Below are 18,528 nucleotides of genomic sequence, written 5' to 3' on the forward strand. Positions count from 1 at the left end.
AAAACTCTGAAAAATGCATTAATGAAACATTTGTTCCTTTTTTTGCATGTCTTGAAATTTTTTAAACTGACTTTTATTAAAAATCGAAGTTTTTCTTTTGAAAGAGTTACAGAGTGTACGAGATGTCTGCAAAAGTCCAGTATTCCAGCAGCCGTTCAACATATACTTCCAGTTTACAAAAAGAAAAGGTTCTAAAGACGCATGCTTCGGAATTTTTCAATTAAAAAATCTCATGTGGACGCCACATGACTTCCTTGTACGGCCTATTAAATAAATTATTTGCATTTTTGCTGCACTTCATTTAAACGTATTTCTTAAAATTATTCTAACTTAATTCACCAATTCCTCACGGCAAGTTGAAGATGACATAAAAAACTGAAGATTTTGAAATTAAATATCCCGGTCAGTCTCTGTCGTACGGGAGTCAAACTTTTTATATTTATATTTTTCATGACGATTATAAAACTTTCTCAAATATAAGTATATGAAACAAGAGAAAGCATTAAATGTTAGATTTCGTTATTTTCCAAAATTAATTTTTTTTTAATTTGACATTATTAAAACAGGAATATTTTCGTCCTTTAATACACTTCTGTAATTGGATGTGTATGTCTACGATCAACGATTACGAAAATAAAGGCTGGGGAAGGACTTTTAAGCCAGGTATGGGATATATATGTATATGTGTGTGTTTGTGTGTATGTAAGGTAAAAAATATATAACTGCAAGTTATACATTAAGTTGGCAATAACCCTTTAATTACTCTTTTTAATTTGGGCACTTACCCCTCTCTATTCTATAAACAGTAATAGCATTTTCGAAGCTGAGCCATATCTGAAAATTAATTCAGTATTATGTGATCTTAACCATCTTCATTGCGTATCTTTCTTAGCCAATCAGATAAACGAAACATTTTACTATAAATACTGATGTAATCCAACTATGCATTCTCTTTTGCTGCCTACGCTTGCTAACTAAAGTGCATCTCTCGCTTGGCTGCTCCTATTCATTTTTAAAATTATAATGCGTCGTGAAAATTGTGAGGGTGCAGTTGTCCCCATTGCGCAGTGCCACGCCGCAGAGTAATCAACAAATATTAGAGATAAGTTCGGATGACCAAGATTTTGAGATTCTTAGAAAGCTCCCAGCATCTTCTAGTACTATATAATCGATATTTCAGTGATCTTCTATCTTCAATCGACTTGCGACTGCAAAGTAATTGGTATCTTCCCTAGTCAAGCACTCGTCTAATATCAAATTATTTACAAGGACATAAACAATCATGTATAGATACTGCCCACCAGCGGCCGAGCGGTAAAGTCGCTGAACACTGGTAGTTCGGTCCGAGGTTCGAATCCCGCGAACGGGCTGGCTGCATGGGCGTTTTCGTGGTTTTCCCCATGTGTAACGCGTATTAGAGCCAGTTTCCCTCAGAAAGTCCTCCACGAAGGCGTCGCTCCCCTTAGGCAGATAGCCCTCGAGGCTTTGCCATAATCACACACACACACATATGTATAGATACTACGGCACTGCCGATTGCACTAAAAAGGGATCTGCACGACTATATGTTATTGCAAACCCACGCACAAAATTTCACCTTTCAAAGGCGTTACGGGAGAGTTTTTAGAGAGAGGCGTTACGCGTTACTTTTTGAGTTACGCGAGACGCATACGTGTTGTACGCACGTACTGATGTCACGTAAAAATCCATTTCGATTTATTTTGCAGTCCGTTTTGGAGTAAAGTGTCCTTTATTCTATCCGTGAGGATAGAATAGAGAATCCTTTACGAATCAAATAAAGGACGTTTTACTTCGTATAAGGAAGTAAAAAAAAATAATTTTATAACAAACACACAATCTAACTTTTTTACATGTTTTCCTGTTACATGTATTTAAGTTGAGAAAAATGTTGTACTCGTTATAAAATTTAAAATACAGAAAGGCTTGACTCCGTCACGACAAAAATGGACCGACATGTTTGATTAGAAAATTTGCAATATTTGCTATCATTTTGAATTTGCATTGAGGAGTCGGTTAATAAATAAATAAGAATCCTTTGAAGTTGACTTTGTTATCTATAAACACATATTTAATGACAGTTTTGTGACCTACTAGTGTTTTTTATGTTAATTATATTTTATTACATTTTGTATACCGCAAGAAGTTTCACACCAGTAATCTGTAAGTTTTCTGAAGTTAATAATTTTTTCTTAAACTTTTATTATACAATCATCATCTGGTAGTTGTACAAAAATTTATTATTAAAGTATAAATATTCTTCATTTTTAAAAATTCAAATGTTACGGTCTGGTTGAGTGTTAATACCGAAACCTGCCAGTGTTTTTTAGAACATAATTTCTATAAGATTCTGTGAATCAGATCTCAAATTAAAAAAATAAACGTTTTTAAGAATCAAATTTAACAATTTTTTTTTTAATGTTCGATCTGATTGCCTTTTCTCTACATCGGGAATTCCATGACAAAAGTTCGTTTCGAAAGATTTCCAGGGGTACTGGTTTCCATTCCTCTTTCACTACTTTCCAAAATTCATCCATTGCGGAGGTACTGCGCATAGAAACAGTACTTTTCAAGAGACCAGAGGCACAATAGTCCATTAGCAAAACGTCAGGAGACTTCGCAGGAATATGGTAAAACGATATACACTCTTTTGTAAAAAAATCGAAGCACCAAGAAGGACTTTTGCGATTGTGACGAAATTTGGTATAGAAAAACATCTTGATCAAACATGCAAATGATCAAAGTTTCAAGGCAAATGAATAGGAAAGAAGACCTTACAGACGATATCGAAGACTTTACAGACAACTAAACGACTTCGAACGTGGTCGCATTATAGGGTTGCGTGAAGCTGAGTGGTCATACCGAGCAATTGGCCTCCTGCAGCGTACAGACACTGCTGTGCGAAGATGTTGGCAGCAATGGTTGCTACAAGGAAATTGCCGACGAAAGGAAGGCTCTGGAAGGCCAAGGAGCACAAATGCGAGGCAAGATCGCCAGGCCCCAACGGTTTCATTGCCGACTATTCAACGCACTTCAGCCACGTCTATACCAAACATGCTACAGTCCACCATCTCCCGGCGCTTGTTTGAGACGGGTTTACGCTCACAGAGGCCTTTAAGACGTTTGCCTTTTACCCCACAACATCGGCGGAGTCGTCTGGAGTGGTGTCGCAGCCGACCATCATGGCTACCATCAGACTGGCATCGTATAGTGTTCAGCGATGAATCCCACTTCACTCTTGAAGCAGATGACCACCCTGTTCGTGTCTGGAGAGTACGGGGCCAGCGGTCCCAATCAGCCTTTATTTTACAAAGGCATACAGCCATAGACCCTGGTGTGATGGTGTGGAGCGATATTTCTTTAGTCCTCCTCCGTAGAGAAACGAAAGTCGAAGGTGTTGGCCATTAAACTCCGCGTTCCGATTTTAGTTCATTTTAAAGGTGGGAATAGCTACAGTTGGTATTTTTCATGTTTTAAAATGTGTGCATAATGTGTTCCTGATCAAGTAGATACCAATTTTGTGAAATTCGACCTGCAAATTTCAAAGTTATGGTGATTTTTGGATATTTAGTTGTGGTATAGTGTTGCTAGATTCCAGCAATGGGGACTTCGTTTTGTGAAGTTTTGGATCGTGTTTTGTGCCAAACAGGTGTAGAAATTATGTTCTATAGCTTCCGTGGATTGCATCTATTTGCGTTATATGTATTTTAGATAAGTATTTACTGATTTATCTTAAATTTTGTATTTGTTTACATTGTACTTTGTGTTCCTAGACTGATATTAAGCTAAAGACTGTATTCGAATTAATTATGTTCCTTTTGGTGAAATTAATTGCAATTTTCTTTTAAATATTAATGCTTTTATGATTTTATGACTTACAGTGACTTACTTCAGTGATTCATTATCTAGTCTGCAGGCTATCTTAGACATTACGAATAGAAATCCGATTGTACAAGTTATTCAAGAGAAATTGCTAAGATTTAATTCATCTGAAAGACCACTTCTTACCTGGGTGCCAGCTCATGTTGGCGTACTGGGCAACGAAGAAGCAGATACTTTAGCTAAATGGGCTGCTAAATGATATCAACAGAATTGTAAATCCAACGAAATTGCCTTTTTCACACTTGAAGAGCAAGACTTTAAATGCACTGCTTGTGAAATGGCAGGAAAGATGAATAATGACTTCACAAGAAGACGAGTCTTCTCTTTCTTCCCAAAAGTTTCACTCAGTCAAAGAAGCACATCGAATTTTTATACTCAATTTTTCACTGGTCATGGACCTTTTAATACATATCTCTTTCGATTTGGACTACGTACGACTGAACTTTGTTCTTGCGGGGAGTTGGGAAACCCTGAACACTTTATCTTTCACTGTTCATTTACTAAAAAACTTCACTTGAATAAACCTCTAGATCAACACAGACCAAAATGGGCTGAATTGATATTAAAAAACTCTAGTGAGAGTAAGAAATTTAAGGAAATTATGCTTTTCTGTCAGGAATTAAATTTTTCTGTAAATAATTCTCTCAGATCATCTCTATTAGGAGTGAGTAATAGACTTTCAGCGACTGTTAGACTTTTACTGCATAATGGTAATGGTTTAACTTATTGTGTTTGATGCTTATTATTATTCAATTTTGTTGTTTCCTCTACTTATGTTACTGATTTAAAATTAGAAATGGTTTTACGTAGAACAGAGATATCTGACATTGAATGCATCTATGCTCTTATAAATTGTAACGGTTACTTGTAGCCTTTTACTTTCTTATATTGTACAAACAGTCGGTTTTATTTGTGACGCACATAGTATTTGTTGTATGGTACTGAAATCGTTCTTAATCATATATATATCATGATTATTTTGTTCAGTTTTGCAATTGTGAATTAAATTTAAGAGAAAATTTTTGTGAAAATTTTAATTATTTTGCATACTTTAATGCATTCTTTTTTAATTGAATTGATTCGCTTTGGTGAATTTGATAGGCATTAATTGTGCATTCTATTATAAAAATTTGCATTCATGATAATTATTTTATATTAATTGTCTTTGCTTTAATCTTGAATGCATTTTGTATTTGATTTTGAAATTCTGTAAAATTTTATGTCGGCATTTTTCTAGTATTGCATTTGTCTTAGCGATGCCAGCAAACCTAATCTATAATAACTATTTTGTATACCTTTTTGCACTTTTCCGAATTGAATAGTTGACCTGTTTTTGTGAATTTTATTGGTTTTACTTGAGTTCTCTATTGTAAAATGTGCATTTAAGGCAGTACTTTATAATAATTTTCTTTGAATTATTTTTGAATGCATTTGGTTTTTGAATTTAAAATTTTTCTTATCTTTATGTTGACATTATTCTTGTACTGCATTTCTATCGCGTTGCCAGCAAACCTGATGTAGAGTTTTTATATTACTTGGAGTGGTTTTGTTTTTAAACCAAATTTATGTTTTCTATTGTAATAATATCTCAGGTTCAGTGTATTTTATGATAACATTTAGTCATCAAAGTTATTGGTTCTTAATTCTGAATTCATATGAAGAAATTTTATTTGGCAGTTTATTATTGTCTTAGTTTATCTTTATGCATTTTTTCTAAATTGAATAATTCTTCAATTAATTTCAATCTAATTGAAATTAATTGTGTATAATACAGTAATGGATGTATTATATTTTGTTTGTACTATAGTTTTTATTTAAATTAGTTGGACTCAGTTTTGAAAGTATTTCGTATTTTCAGTACAAATTATGAAAGTATACTCGGTTTATTGTTTGAATGCTATAGGTACTACTTGTAACATGCTTTCTTTAGAGTTTATTAATGACTATGTTACTTATGTCCCTGTATTCTTAAAGGCTTTGTATGCCACTGTAAACTTATTTTACTTAGTGATAATAAATAGCTTCTGGAGGCAGGGGCTTTAATCCGTGTCAGGCAGACATCATGTCAGCTAGGTAATGGAGCCCCTGTTCTCTGGTTAACAGTCCTCCTCCGTAATGCAAACGAGGGGTAATGCAAACGGCCGCAGGATGGTATCAATAACTCAATGATATGTTGATACCATCCTGCGGCCGTTTGCATTTCCCTTCATGGCACGTCATCCTGGGGCCATTCTCCAATAGGATAATGCCAGGCCACATACCGCTCGCATATCTCTGGACTGTCTCCGTGCGGTCGATACTCTTCCTTGGACAGCAAGTCACCAGATTTTTTCCCAAACGAGCATGTCTGGGGCATGGTAGGTCGCCAGATTCGGGCACCGCAAAATATAGCAGGTCTGGAGTGACAACTGATGAATGTCTGGCAGAATGTGTCGCAGGATGACATTAGGAACCTCTACCACTCCTTGCCTCGACGAATTCAAGCATGCATTGCCGCTAGGAGCGGTTCGACAATTTACTAATTTGAACACTCAATGGGTGATTGTGAGCCGTGAACAGGCACTATGACCTTGATTTTTTAATATCTGGTATGAGCTATACACATATTCAATGTCATCAAAAACAACCACTTCCTTCATGGTGCTTCGACCTTTTTTTTTTTTTTTTTTTTGCAAAAGAGTGTATATGCAAAACCTGTAGCAATCTTCACTGTTTTCAAAGAATGCAGTGGTACATTTCGAAGTATCACTTTTTTTTTTTTTTTTTTTTTTTTTTTTTTTTTTTGGTGAAGTTTCCTCTTGGAAGTTTTTCTGTATATATCTGACGCAAAACTTTCTCTTGATAGTACGTTGAGTTGATTTTAACATTTTCCCCCACTTTTCTTTTCTTTAATTTCCATTGGAAGACTTTCCTTTGAGAGTCATAAACTCCGTGCTAAAATTTTCTATGCATTGAGGGTGCCAGATTTGTAGATTTTTATTTCCTTGTACGAAGTAAAGAAAGTACTGTAATCGCGAAAAATTTCGGGTATCATATTTCAACGAAAATATCCATTTTGACCGCTTTCGAATCCATCTGAGCGATCGTTTTGCGCGACATCTGTATGTACGGACAGAATAAAGGTCCCTTTTCCCCAAATGGATAAAAAATGGATTCAGGAAAGTTTTTTTTTTTTCTGTCTGTTCGTATGCACGTACGTTTGTATGCATCTCGCATAACCCAAAAACGAGTAGCCTTAGCACGTTGAAATTTTATGCGTGGGGCTGCTATAACATGCTGTTGTGCACTTCTATTTTTGGTTTCAGTTGGAGCACCAAAAGTGTATAAATATATATGTGTACATATATATATATATATATACTGTTACCCGCTCGCTGAGCTCAGTTTATTTTTATTCTTACATGTTGGTAAACTGCGCATTTTTTGCTTTAAAATTGATTGAATCCTGTTGTTATGTTCCGAGTAAGGATTTATGTCATTAGTTAATTTGCATGTAATAGTTGTAGAATTATCAGCAATTTAAAAGCTGTTTAAATGCCACAAACCTAACGTAGCATTCTGAGTTATCAAATGAATGAAATATAACGCTGTTAAGGGAGCTTAGCGCCACTAAGCACATAGAGTGTCACTATGGTAAACAAATATAGTGAATTTTAAAAAGTGCATTTATTCTATTGTGGTTTATGCGCTATCGACGAAGTAGATTTAATTCAATTCAATAAGTTTAAATGAAATGCAGGAAAAAATGAGTATAATTTAATATTCCGTACGAGGAAGCCATGTGGTGTACACATTAGGATTTTGTAAGTTGGAAGCCTTGGTTTATTATTTTATTTATTGTTGCTACACATATATGTAAAAATTTTGAAACTGGTATCTGCTACGGCGAATATTCTTACCTTTTTAGAGTATTCGTTTGAAGTCTTCTTTCTATGTGGGAATAATGATTGACGGTTTTACCCTTTATCATTGTCTATAATGTTGCTAATTTTTCAGTTAGAAATTTTAATACCATGCATTTGCCAACGTTTTTGAACTATGGAATAAAATGATTTTTCTTCGGAAAGCGCAAAAACATATCCTTCAAACCACAGCTTGCTTACATTCGACATTTTGAAAGAAGAATAAATTTAAAAGTTGCACACTATATTTGTCATTTCAAATAATAAGCTGCTGCCAGAAAATTGTATTGCAAAACATATGCTTATTTTATTATTGTTATTATTTATTGAAATCGTTCTAAAACTGTGTAATTATCCTCTGCTTGTAGATGGCTTGTACATTTTCCTGTGCTTTCAAGTTGGTTTATCGAATATAGGAACTCTGGTTTTCTGATGTTTACCACATACAGAAAACAAAGCTGTTTAAATCAGTTGGTGTTTACTAAACACTCGATTAGTTCACGCTTAATGATGGTTGTTATGCTTGGGTAGATTTTAATCCTAGCAATCGAGCACATTTCTTCCTAGTTCGGCAGCATGATGACCCTCACCTTCTTCACCAATCATGCGCAAAAGGAACTGTGTCAAACAAACAAACAACTAAGCAGAAAATACAGTTTTACAACCTAAACATCACTAGTAGCTGTGTGTGGGTGGGATGAAAGTATTTTACCAAACCTTAGACCGTTAGATTCAACGGAAGGAACCAATTTCTTTTCTTTTGTTCCAGTCTCTTAAGTTCAATGTCATTTTCGAACGCACAGCACCAAAAAAGAAACTGAAAAAAAAAAAAAAAAAAAAAAAAAGATGATTTCGATGTTCAAGTTACTGGAACATCTGTCACTGTGAAGGGGCACCATAAAAAAGAGCATTTTCTTAATCTAACTTAATTTCGTTTTTACTTCCCTTCAAGTTTTGTGCGTTATAAGGATGGAATCGAGTAAAATCTTGCAAATTTTGCAAGATTGTTTACTATGTAGTCCATTTCCTGTGCGGGCTGTTTTGGATTTTTCATAGATTTTCTCTTATGAAAACTGTTTTATCAGAAGCAGTGCCTCTCGCATTGTGTCAGAGTTATATCTGAATTACAAATAAGTATAAGTCTTAATGATCAGTTTTTAAAATTTGTTCGTTGTACATAAGTTTACTAGATGTCCCTCTTTGACCGGGACTTTTCCGGTTTTATTATGTGGTTCCTGAGGCCTGGCCGGTTTGGCATTAAAAAATTAAAAAAAGGTGCCCAAACATAAAGTGCCGAACACACAAGAAGTAAATCAATGCAGGCTCAGATAAAAAACGTTCAACGTGGTGATATTCAGGCATGCAGCCACTAAGGGCTTTGACCTACAGGTATTAAATGTTGTAGGCAAATGGCTTTAATTTAGTAGCAATAATAAGCTCAAAAATGCTCCGCCACTAACTAGGATTAATCGGAGAAAGATAAAAAAGAGTGCCACCAACTCGCAACACAGGTTAAGCTTCTTCGATTCTTTTCTATTCAAAAGCCCAAAAAATGAACAAGATGTAAAACTGAGAAAAATTTACATATTGTTACCACCGCACGTGTTCGTAATAGAGTGAATGCACACAGAAACGAAGAAAGCTCGATGAAATTTATTTTTCCCAAAACACTTCATGGTTCTGGAACCTTTCACACTAAAATTCTGAACTCCCATTATTCTGAACTAAACTAAACTAAATGATGCTCACTCCGGACTTATATAGTTTTCTCAGTTCACCGAGAAATTTGTAGTACCTTCGATTTCTCGAAATTGCTGGAAGATATAAGCATAGTTACATAAGGTCGGATACAAGGTTAGTTATAGTTACATAGGGCCGAATGCAATTAGTTACACAGGATCGGGTGAGTTACAGATACACAGAGATCGGACCAAATTGTCGCCAAATGATCGCCAGACTTGGCACCTTTTGGCGATTTCTAGCCAAGGTGACAAAAATAAGTCATCAAATTTATCGCCAGCTTGTTTCTATTTCGCCGATTTGGCTAAATAGCCAATTACCTCAATGTTAAATGAAATGGCCCCTGTAACCTTATTTTACCGATGAAGCTTCGTTCTCTTGAGTCCTTTCATGTTACACTGCACAAGAGATACTAAAATTTTACCTAATTTCACTAGAATTATTCACAAATATATAAAATTCGTAACAATATTAAAAATAAGTCAGTAATGCCAAAAATAACCATCTTGAAATACTAGTTTGAATTTCTTCAAGTATGTTCAACTATCTTAATCACCAAATATAACTTTCCAACCTTTGGTTTTGCAATTTTCTAATCTTTGGCTAGTCAATGTTTTCTTTAAGGCCGAAAAGATTTCTTTATCTCTGAAAAGGGATCTAAAGGTCGAGGTAATTGCAAAGTCTTCGTTTTTGGTGACTGCATCTCAATAACTTCTTTTCCCAAAGGTTTTGGGTTTTTCTTGCGTCTATATGGATGTAAGAGATGGGAAGTCCGTTTTACAGAATTTGGTTTATTTTGGCTTGTCGATTCTGGAGTTGGCCTATTCTTTTCTGTATTTTTTCTTTGCGTTTGTTACATTTTTGCAACCTCTATAAAATGCTGGATGAGATTCGTGATAGAAATGACACTTTGGTTTATCTTCAGGGTCAAGAGTACATTCAGAACTATGTTCTTTAAGGTAACACGGCGATTTGGCACTTTAAACATCCTCTCTATTATCATCACTGTTGCTATTTGAAATATTTTGTAATAGCATTCTTTAAATATTGTCTAGCTGTTTTCCCCAAAAATTATAAAATGTGACCTGATGAACTATGTGGATATCAGATACATGATATCCAGATATTTTTATTTAATTTTTTTTGTCATTTTGTTTCAATTCGAAATGGAAAAGCTGGAAATTACGCTGCCCTCACCATTGCTATGCTGACATACATTTGCGATTATTCATTTTTGATCGTACTCTCAAAATGAAATGTGAACTTCAGAATTTTGCTGAATTCAGGATTTTCAATAGCTCATGTTGGGTCTTCGGACATTGAATATGATTTTAAATTATCGAAACACAAAGCAAACGTACTAGCAGCAGCAGCAGGAGTTTCCTCGAAAATACGGGGTGATTTTTAAAGAAGTTTCCAGATGTTGTAAAACAGTAACAGTCAAAGACGCACACCACATCAGCGAACTTAAAAGTTTGTGTCTCGCCCATGACGAAAATGACGTAGGCAATAGCGTGCGTGTCATTTAGCAAAGCGGAATTCGCAAATGCTGTGCAACGGCATTTTCGATCACTATTCGGAAAAGAACTTCTAACTAGAAAATCTATTTATTAGTGGCATGAAAAATTTTAAACTACGTGCTGTTTGTGCGAAAGTCTTGGACGACCCATTATATCGCAAGAAGTCGCCCATAGAGTTTGCACCGCCATTCAATGAAGCCCGGGAAAATCAACGCGGAGCGTGAGTCGCATAGTGCAGATTTCTGACCCCCCCCCCTCCTGTTTGGAGAATTTTGAGAAAGAAGCTGAGAATAATTCCATACAAAATGCAGGTGTTATAAAATCTAAGCGACTTCGACAAACAAAAGCGCTTTAAATTTTGTGCAACTGTGCAGTTTCGTTTTGAAAATGACTAGTTTGTCGATCGCTTAGTTTTCACCGATGAAGCAGCATTTCATGTTAATGGGAAGGTAAACTAGCATAATGTTCGCTTTGGGGGGGAACAGAAAACCCCAGATTCATAGTGCAACACGTGCGAGATTTTCCTAAGTTAAATGTGTTATGCGTAGTGTCCATAAAGAAAGTGTTCAGCCTCTTCTTTTTTCACTAGCAAACTGTCAAGGGAGCCACAGTTTTGGATATGTTAATTCTTTGGTTGATGCCATAGTTACGGGAAGACTTTGACAACTTCCTTCTCCTACTGAATGGTGCACCACCACACTGGTCGGCCTACGTGCGAGATTACCTCGATGAGCATCTCCCTCACCAATGTATTGGATACTTACCAAAGCCCACCCAAAAGTCCTGACTTAACATCTTGTGATTTCTTCCTAGTGGGGTACCTAAAGAACGAGGTATTCGTCTCTTCCCTACCTGTTGATCTAGCGGAGTTGAAACGGCGTATCAGAGCCGCTATCGATGGACTTGATTCAGATGCCTTAACACACGTTTGGGCTTAAAGAGATTACCGGCTCGATGATTGTCGTGTGGCTACCGGTTTACACATAGAACATCTATGACTGTCTGTAATGAAACTTAATATAATCCCATACAATTCTGTTACCGGTAACATATAATAGTTTACATTGTTCTTGATTTATAATGCTTTGAAACTGTATACTTCTTAATGAATCATCATGTGCGATCATCTTTCAAAGGTACCGATTTAAGTGACAAAGAATTCTTAATAGCTGTTAAAAACGTTGAGAATTATATTCTTCCTTTTGTTCTAGATACCTGTGAGCGAGAGTATGAATGAAAAATGAAAACGCTTGGTTTTAAGTTTATTTATAATTCCGTTAGGACTTTATGGTAACAGAGAGATTGTATTCTTGTTCTTGTTTTTTATGTTTGAACGTTTTTTTTTTTCGAAACGCCGCTTTTTTTTAATAAAAGAAAGAAACAAAAAGTACAAAATTTAAAAAAATGAATTTAAGACATTTTTAAAATTCTTTTCCAAGAGATATTCTCAAAAAAGCAATTATTATAATGAAACATTTTTCTTGCACGTGTCTTACAAGAGTTATGTGAAGAGAGAGATTTTCCTGTGGCTAAATATAAAAATATGTGCATAGAAGAAAATTAAAATTGATTCATAGTCAATGATTTACCAAAACTTTAGCAACTTTTGCATTTCATATTGCTATTTACAATCTCAGTTTTAAATTTTGTTGATCTAAATCAGTGATTCTCAACCCTTTTAAAGCTGCTGCCTTCCTTAAGGAGCGAAAAATATTTCAACGCCACCCATGAGAAAATCCTGTAGTTTAGGATATGTGAAAGGAGGGATCCTGAATTGTAAAAGGCAAAAATTTTAAGTAAAATTTTTTAGTAGACTTGCACACACCTAATTTGTTTAACTCGATAGTTTCGCCCTGGAAGGTAATTACATTCCTTTGGCTAAAATTGAAATGACTAATACAAAGAAAAAAAAAATCCTAAACGCTCTTTTGTGTTTAAAAATTCTTTATTCTTAATTAAATAATTAAAAAAAAACAGAAAAATACACTAACCAAGTAATAGAAATTAAAAAATCATGTGTGATCAGTGGGATATTTGTGTTTGATGTTTCAGCACCAGTTTCTGAACCATTCAGTTCAATATGTTTAGAGAGAAAAACGCGCAAGTCCCCTCTTTCCACGATTTGGAGTCGACTTCTCTTTCTTGTAATTAGATCAGTCACAGTACTGAACCCTCGTTCGAGAAGGTAGGTGGAAGGGAAGGCAATTAAAAATCTTTTGACTATAGTCCATAGTTCTAAGTATAGACGAATGATGCTATTTTGAAGCCCAAATTCTGTGAGACCATCACCATTCTGAAAGCTGACTTTCAAAGTTTTATTAGTTGAAAGTTCGACTAGTTCCTCTTGAATCTGAACCTCTACTTTCTCAGTATTCATAAAATGGTTCATGATCCATTGAGGGACTTCCAGAGACAAAATATCTTGGAAACGTTCAGAAAAGTCCTTGTGCATAGACTCTGCTGACAGTAAACTTGTGTTTCATCGGACGGGATTTTACTGCTCTTATGTAGATCCAACAAGATCGGAAATTGGCTGAATTCGTTACGATCGAAATTCTGCTTCCACAAAGTGAGTTTTTTAGTAAGGCAAATAAGAGATTTTGTTGTAATCAAATTGAGCTCTTCACCCTGAAGCTGCAAATTAATTCCACTGAATTTTGCGAATAAATCAGTCATGTAAGCAACATAATTCTTAAACTAATAGCAATATTCTTTCACAGCTACATCTTCCTTTTCGAGGAACTGAAGTACGGATTCGAAAAGGTGCCAGAACCTACTCAGGCAGCCGCCTTTGGAGAGCCGAATTTTTTTTTTTTTTTTTTTTTTTTTTTCAAATCAGGTGTTCGCTCGCTCGGTAAAGTAGTTCTTGAATGAACAGCAAATCTCTATTCTCGGCAATCTTCTTCCAACAAGAGCTATCCGTGAATTGTAAAAGAGCTACTACTCCTTTTTCTGAAATTACTCTTCTTTCTCTCAGTAAGTGAATCAGTACTTTGAATGAGTTCCCAACTACACCCAGAGCCGAGACTCTTTAAGTACAAATCGTAACGAGAGATATCAAATTAGACTTATTCACTTCTCTTTGCCAACGCGTTTCTAAGTGGAGAACATAACTGTGGAGAGCATAACTGTCAATCACCATATAGATAACGTAAAATTTATGTTTTGTTTGATGGCAACATTTGTCATGACGCGTGGGAAATGAAATAATCCCATTAAGAGGAAGCATAAGCTACAGTGGCATCAAATATCCGAATGTACTCAAATTTATTTGGCTTTTTTTTTTTTTTTTTTTTTTTTTTTTTTTTTTTTTTTTAGTTTCTTCATACTATTATCTGGCTTTAAATTCGAATCATAATAAGACAACCTGAACTAAAAATAAGTGTCTTTCTCTTTTCCAAAGAAACCCGGTAAACTCAACGAAACGTAGCTCAACGAAAGTCATGACAATTCAAGAGACCGTGTCCAATTTGCCTAACCTGGTCTGTGAGTGAATTGGCATTCCCGCGTAAATCTTCTACAAAACAATATTTTCCGTTCTGGGAGGGTTAACTTCGTTTTCGGAAGATTTATTATGTTCTTCTCAATGATGATGTCGTAGAACAAAGTTTAATGGACTATTTAAATGTTAAGTCTTTTTTTCAAAAGAAAACAAAAAATTCGTGATTGAGAATCTGTGTGCGAAGCAGGCTGCTCCATCCGAGTTCAGGAAAAAAGAGAAATATTAGGAATTCGAAACCTAATTAGGATAATTTCTTCAGTTTGAGAGTTTCAGTGCTGTTGGGAGGAGAAGAAAAGAAAATATAAATAAAATAAAAAAGAGAAAATCTGAAACCCTTTCAGATCCAAAGGGGCGTTTTTTTAAACATTTCGTGTGTTACCTTTATTTATTAAATACCACGTTCTTCGCACATAAACCATAAAATTCAGTTCAAGAGCAATATCAAAAATAGTTTTAAATTCAGCATATCTTTAGAATTTCCGATACGCTGTCTCACGCACTGGAGATAAAAATGTTTATTCTGTACATCGTTGCCATTCCTCGCTTTGAAATCCTTGAGTTTGTTAATCAAAAATTCGTTAAAGTTTTACAAAATATGAAATCGATAATAAAACAAATTCCAAATTTCAAATTTGGGTTTCCAGATGCCCATATTCTCGGTAGGATTACGTCATTCAAAATTGAATGGTTCTAGGTACCGTTGTTTTATCACAATGCGAGAAACATGCATACATTTATGCAGATTCTTCATAATTTAATTTCTTCAAATATAATACAGGGCAATAGTATTTGGCGGCAACGATTTGAAAAGTGATGCAGCCTTTTAAAGTTTTCAACGCAAAATTGCAAAACGGAAACAATAGTCCTTCAGGGACAAAGCCCCTTTAGACTAATAAAATAAAGAAAAGAAATATGAAGATTTGAATTCCGCACCAGAATATTTATTAAGATATTTTATGGCTGTCGCTGAGCATCGATAGTTCAATCTGCTCTTGGACTCGTTCTTGCTAACACGTTTTTTTAGGTTTTTACCTTATTATTAAACATTGCTTGTGTTCACATTTACGCCAAGCAGTCAAAAGCAAAATCCAAGCAGCAGACCTTAAGAATGCCAGATAGAGTATAAGAGGTTGCAATACATTTTTTTTTAAATTCTTTGTATTATTTCTTTAAAAACTAGCCGCTTGTCCAGCCAACCACTTAAAAGAGTGATTAAAAAAAAGAGTAAAAGCATGTAATGGTTTTAATGAGCACAGCTAGTTTTATTTCTTAAAAGGATTTAGTATTTCTAATTACGCATCTCGTGATTTAAATGCATTTTTATTTAAGCTATTAGATTAAAAAGTAGATAAAATATTTTTAAGAACTGAGTTTATTGCTTTTTCAGTTACTTAGTTTGCTATTCAATAACAGAGATATTAAATCTGTGTCTAATAATAGAAATGTTAAATCTGAAACATATAGAAACACAAGGAGAACCGTCTGAAATATACAGAATAGAAATATTAAATCTGAAAATCTTACGTTTTACTGAATCACAACAAGCTTACTCGTGGAGATAATGAATAGACGTTGTCAATAGCCGAATTTGTGGCTTATTTTACATTTTGCCGAATAGTAATAGACTGGCACGCCAGAGGCTTTTTTTTTTTTTTTTTTTTTTTTTTAAAATTTTATTTTATTTTATTTATTTTTTGTATTGAAGAGTGTTGCCACTTCTCGCCTTCAAACGCTGCGTTTATTAAACAAAAGTGTTTAAAATTTTTACGAAATCTGAAATGAATCAGGTACAAATTCAAAATTCGGCCTTCGACATGTTGATGCTCGCGTGGAGGACTACGTGTATTAAAAAATCGGTGACTCTAGGTGTCTTCATTTTCTCATAATTCCAGGAACGCACATACATGTAGATTCTTCATTATTAGCCCAAAAGGGGCGTTAGCCCAGAAGGGCTATTAGTCTCGAAAGGGCATTTTGAGTCGAATCGCTATCTGCATAAATGTATGTATGTTTCTCGAATTGCGATAAAACATCGGTATTCAAATTTTGAATAACATACGTCTCCACCCTATTATGGGCATCTGGAACCTCAAATTTGGAATTTGAAATTCTTTTATTAGCTATTTCATATTTTTTAACGTATTTATGAGTTTTTTATTAAGAAACTCAAAACTTTCAAAGCAAGCAAGTGCAACACTGTACAAAAAAAAAAAAAAAAAAAAAAAAAAAAAAAACCATTATCTCCAGCGCGCGAGACTGTGTATCAGAAATTCTACAGATAGGCATTTTTAAATATTTTAGTCTACAGTTTGCCCAGAAGGACTATTAATTTCGTTTTGCCATTTTTTGCGATACTGCTGTTGAACTGAGTGTTATGGTTTACGTGTGAAAAGCATTATATTTAATAAATAAGGCTAACACACAAAACGTTAAAAAAAGGCCCATTTGGGAGTAATATAAAATCTTAAACCTTTCAGATTTTTTAATTAATTTTAATAATACACGATTAATTTTGTCAATAATACGCGAATTTTTAATAATACACATTTGATGGGAACCATTTGAAAGTTGATTTGGACAAAAAAGTGATACAGACAAAAAGCGTGTTTCGGGGTTAATAGTATTTCTGGGCTAAAAAGTTAAACTGCCTTAAATTGCTTATTTATGTCAAGAGGAATGCTATTACAGATGAAAATCCTGGCAGTCTTTATTTTGGCGATAATAACCTATAAAACCGGCTTTCTGCATATCTTATTAAAGTTTTATCGTATTTATTTAAAACTGACGGCCAGGAAACAATTTACACTGCCCGTGAATATGTTTCCCATAAATTAATTAACATTATTATAAGATTAATTATTTTGATAAGAATCTGAAGTAAAAGTTTTAATGATTTCCAGTCCAATTTTACATATTTTCTTTACCGTTAAAAAAATTCTACTTATCGGAAGATAAATACTGTCAGTTACGAATTTTTGCAATAAGAATTATCGCGTTGTTTAATAGGTCTAAGAAAAGAAGCAGATTGACTAATGAGCATCAACAAATCATGATTAACATAGTTTCCAGTATTGTGATGAAGATAGGTCCTGAAGTTTTAGTAATTCGTTTATTAATAGTTTAAGTAAGTTACTTAAAGGTTAATTCAAAACATCAAAATTTTTGAAATAAATATCAGTCTGTACTTTTAATATTTAGTTATCAATATTAGTTACGTTTGAATTACAAGAAATTTCTTGTAGATACCAACCTTTAGATTAAGACAGAAAAAAAATTACAAATTGGTTCATTATTTGCAATGAATGTTTATGTATGTTTTAATAAATAATTAACAAGTAAAATTTAGTTAAAGGACATTGGTTTTGTTTAAGAAATCTTTTCATTTTGGTTTAAAAAATATTCGGCTCTTCATCAGCTTTGAGATTATATATTCGGCCCACATGCAATTTGAGTTTGAGAATGCTGAACCACGAGAACTTCAAGTTGGATGTAGTATCACTTACAACACAAAGAAGTGTGTAAGCTGGACAAGATCGTACTTAAACCATGAGAAGTGCATAAGTCGGACATGCTACCACTAATACACGAGAAATGTAAGCTGGACAAACTTATACTTAAACCATGAGAAGTTACAATCTGGACGTGCTACACTTATAACACGAGAAGTGTAAGCTGGGCGAACTACCACTTACACCGCGAGAAGAGTGTAAGCTGGGAATGCTACCACTTACACCACGAGAAGTGTAAACTGAACTTGCTACACTGAGCTAAGTGTAAGTTGGACGTGCTATTTCTCATCAAAAGAAGTGGACGCTGGACGTGCTACCACTCAACGAGAAAAATGTATGCTGAACGTGAAACTCGGTGCTGCACCAAGAGAAGTGCTAGCTGGGCGTGCTACCACTTACAAGGCGAGATCCGTGGAAGATCTATGTTATGTGAATTCCGGCGAGACATAGCCGAT

This window comes from Stegodyphus dumicola, chromosome 1, assembly GCF_044657685.1.
Source record: "Stegodyphus dumicola isolate Sdum_Otavi_A_Nest chromosome 1, ASM4465768v1".
NCBI classification, from domain to species: Eukaryota; Metazoa; Arthropoda; class Arachnida; order Araneae; family Eresidae; genus Stegodyphus; species Stegodyphus dumicola.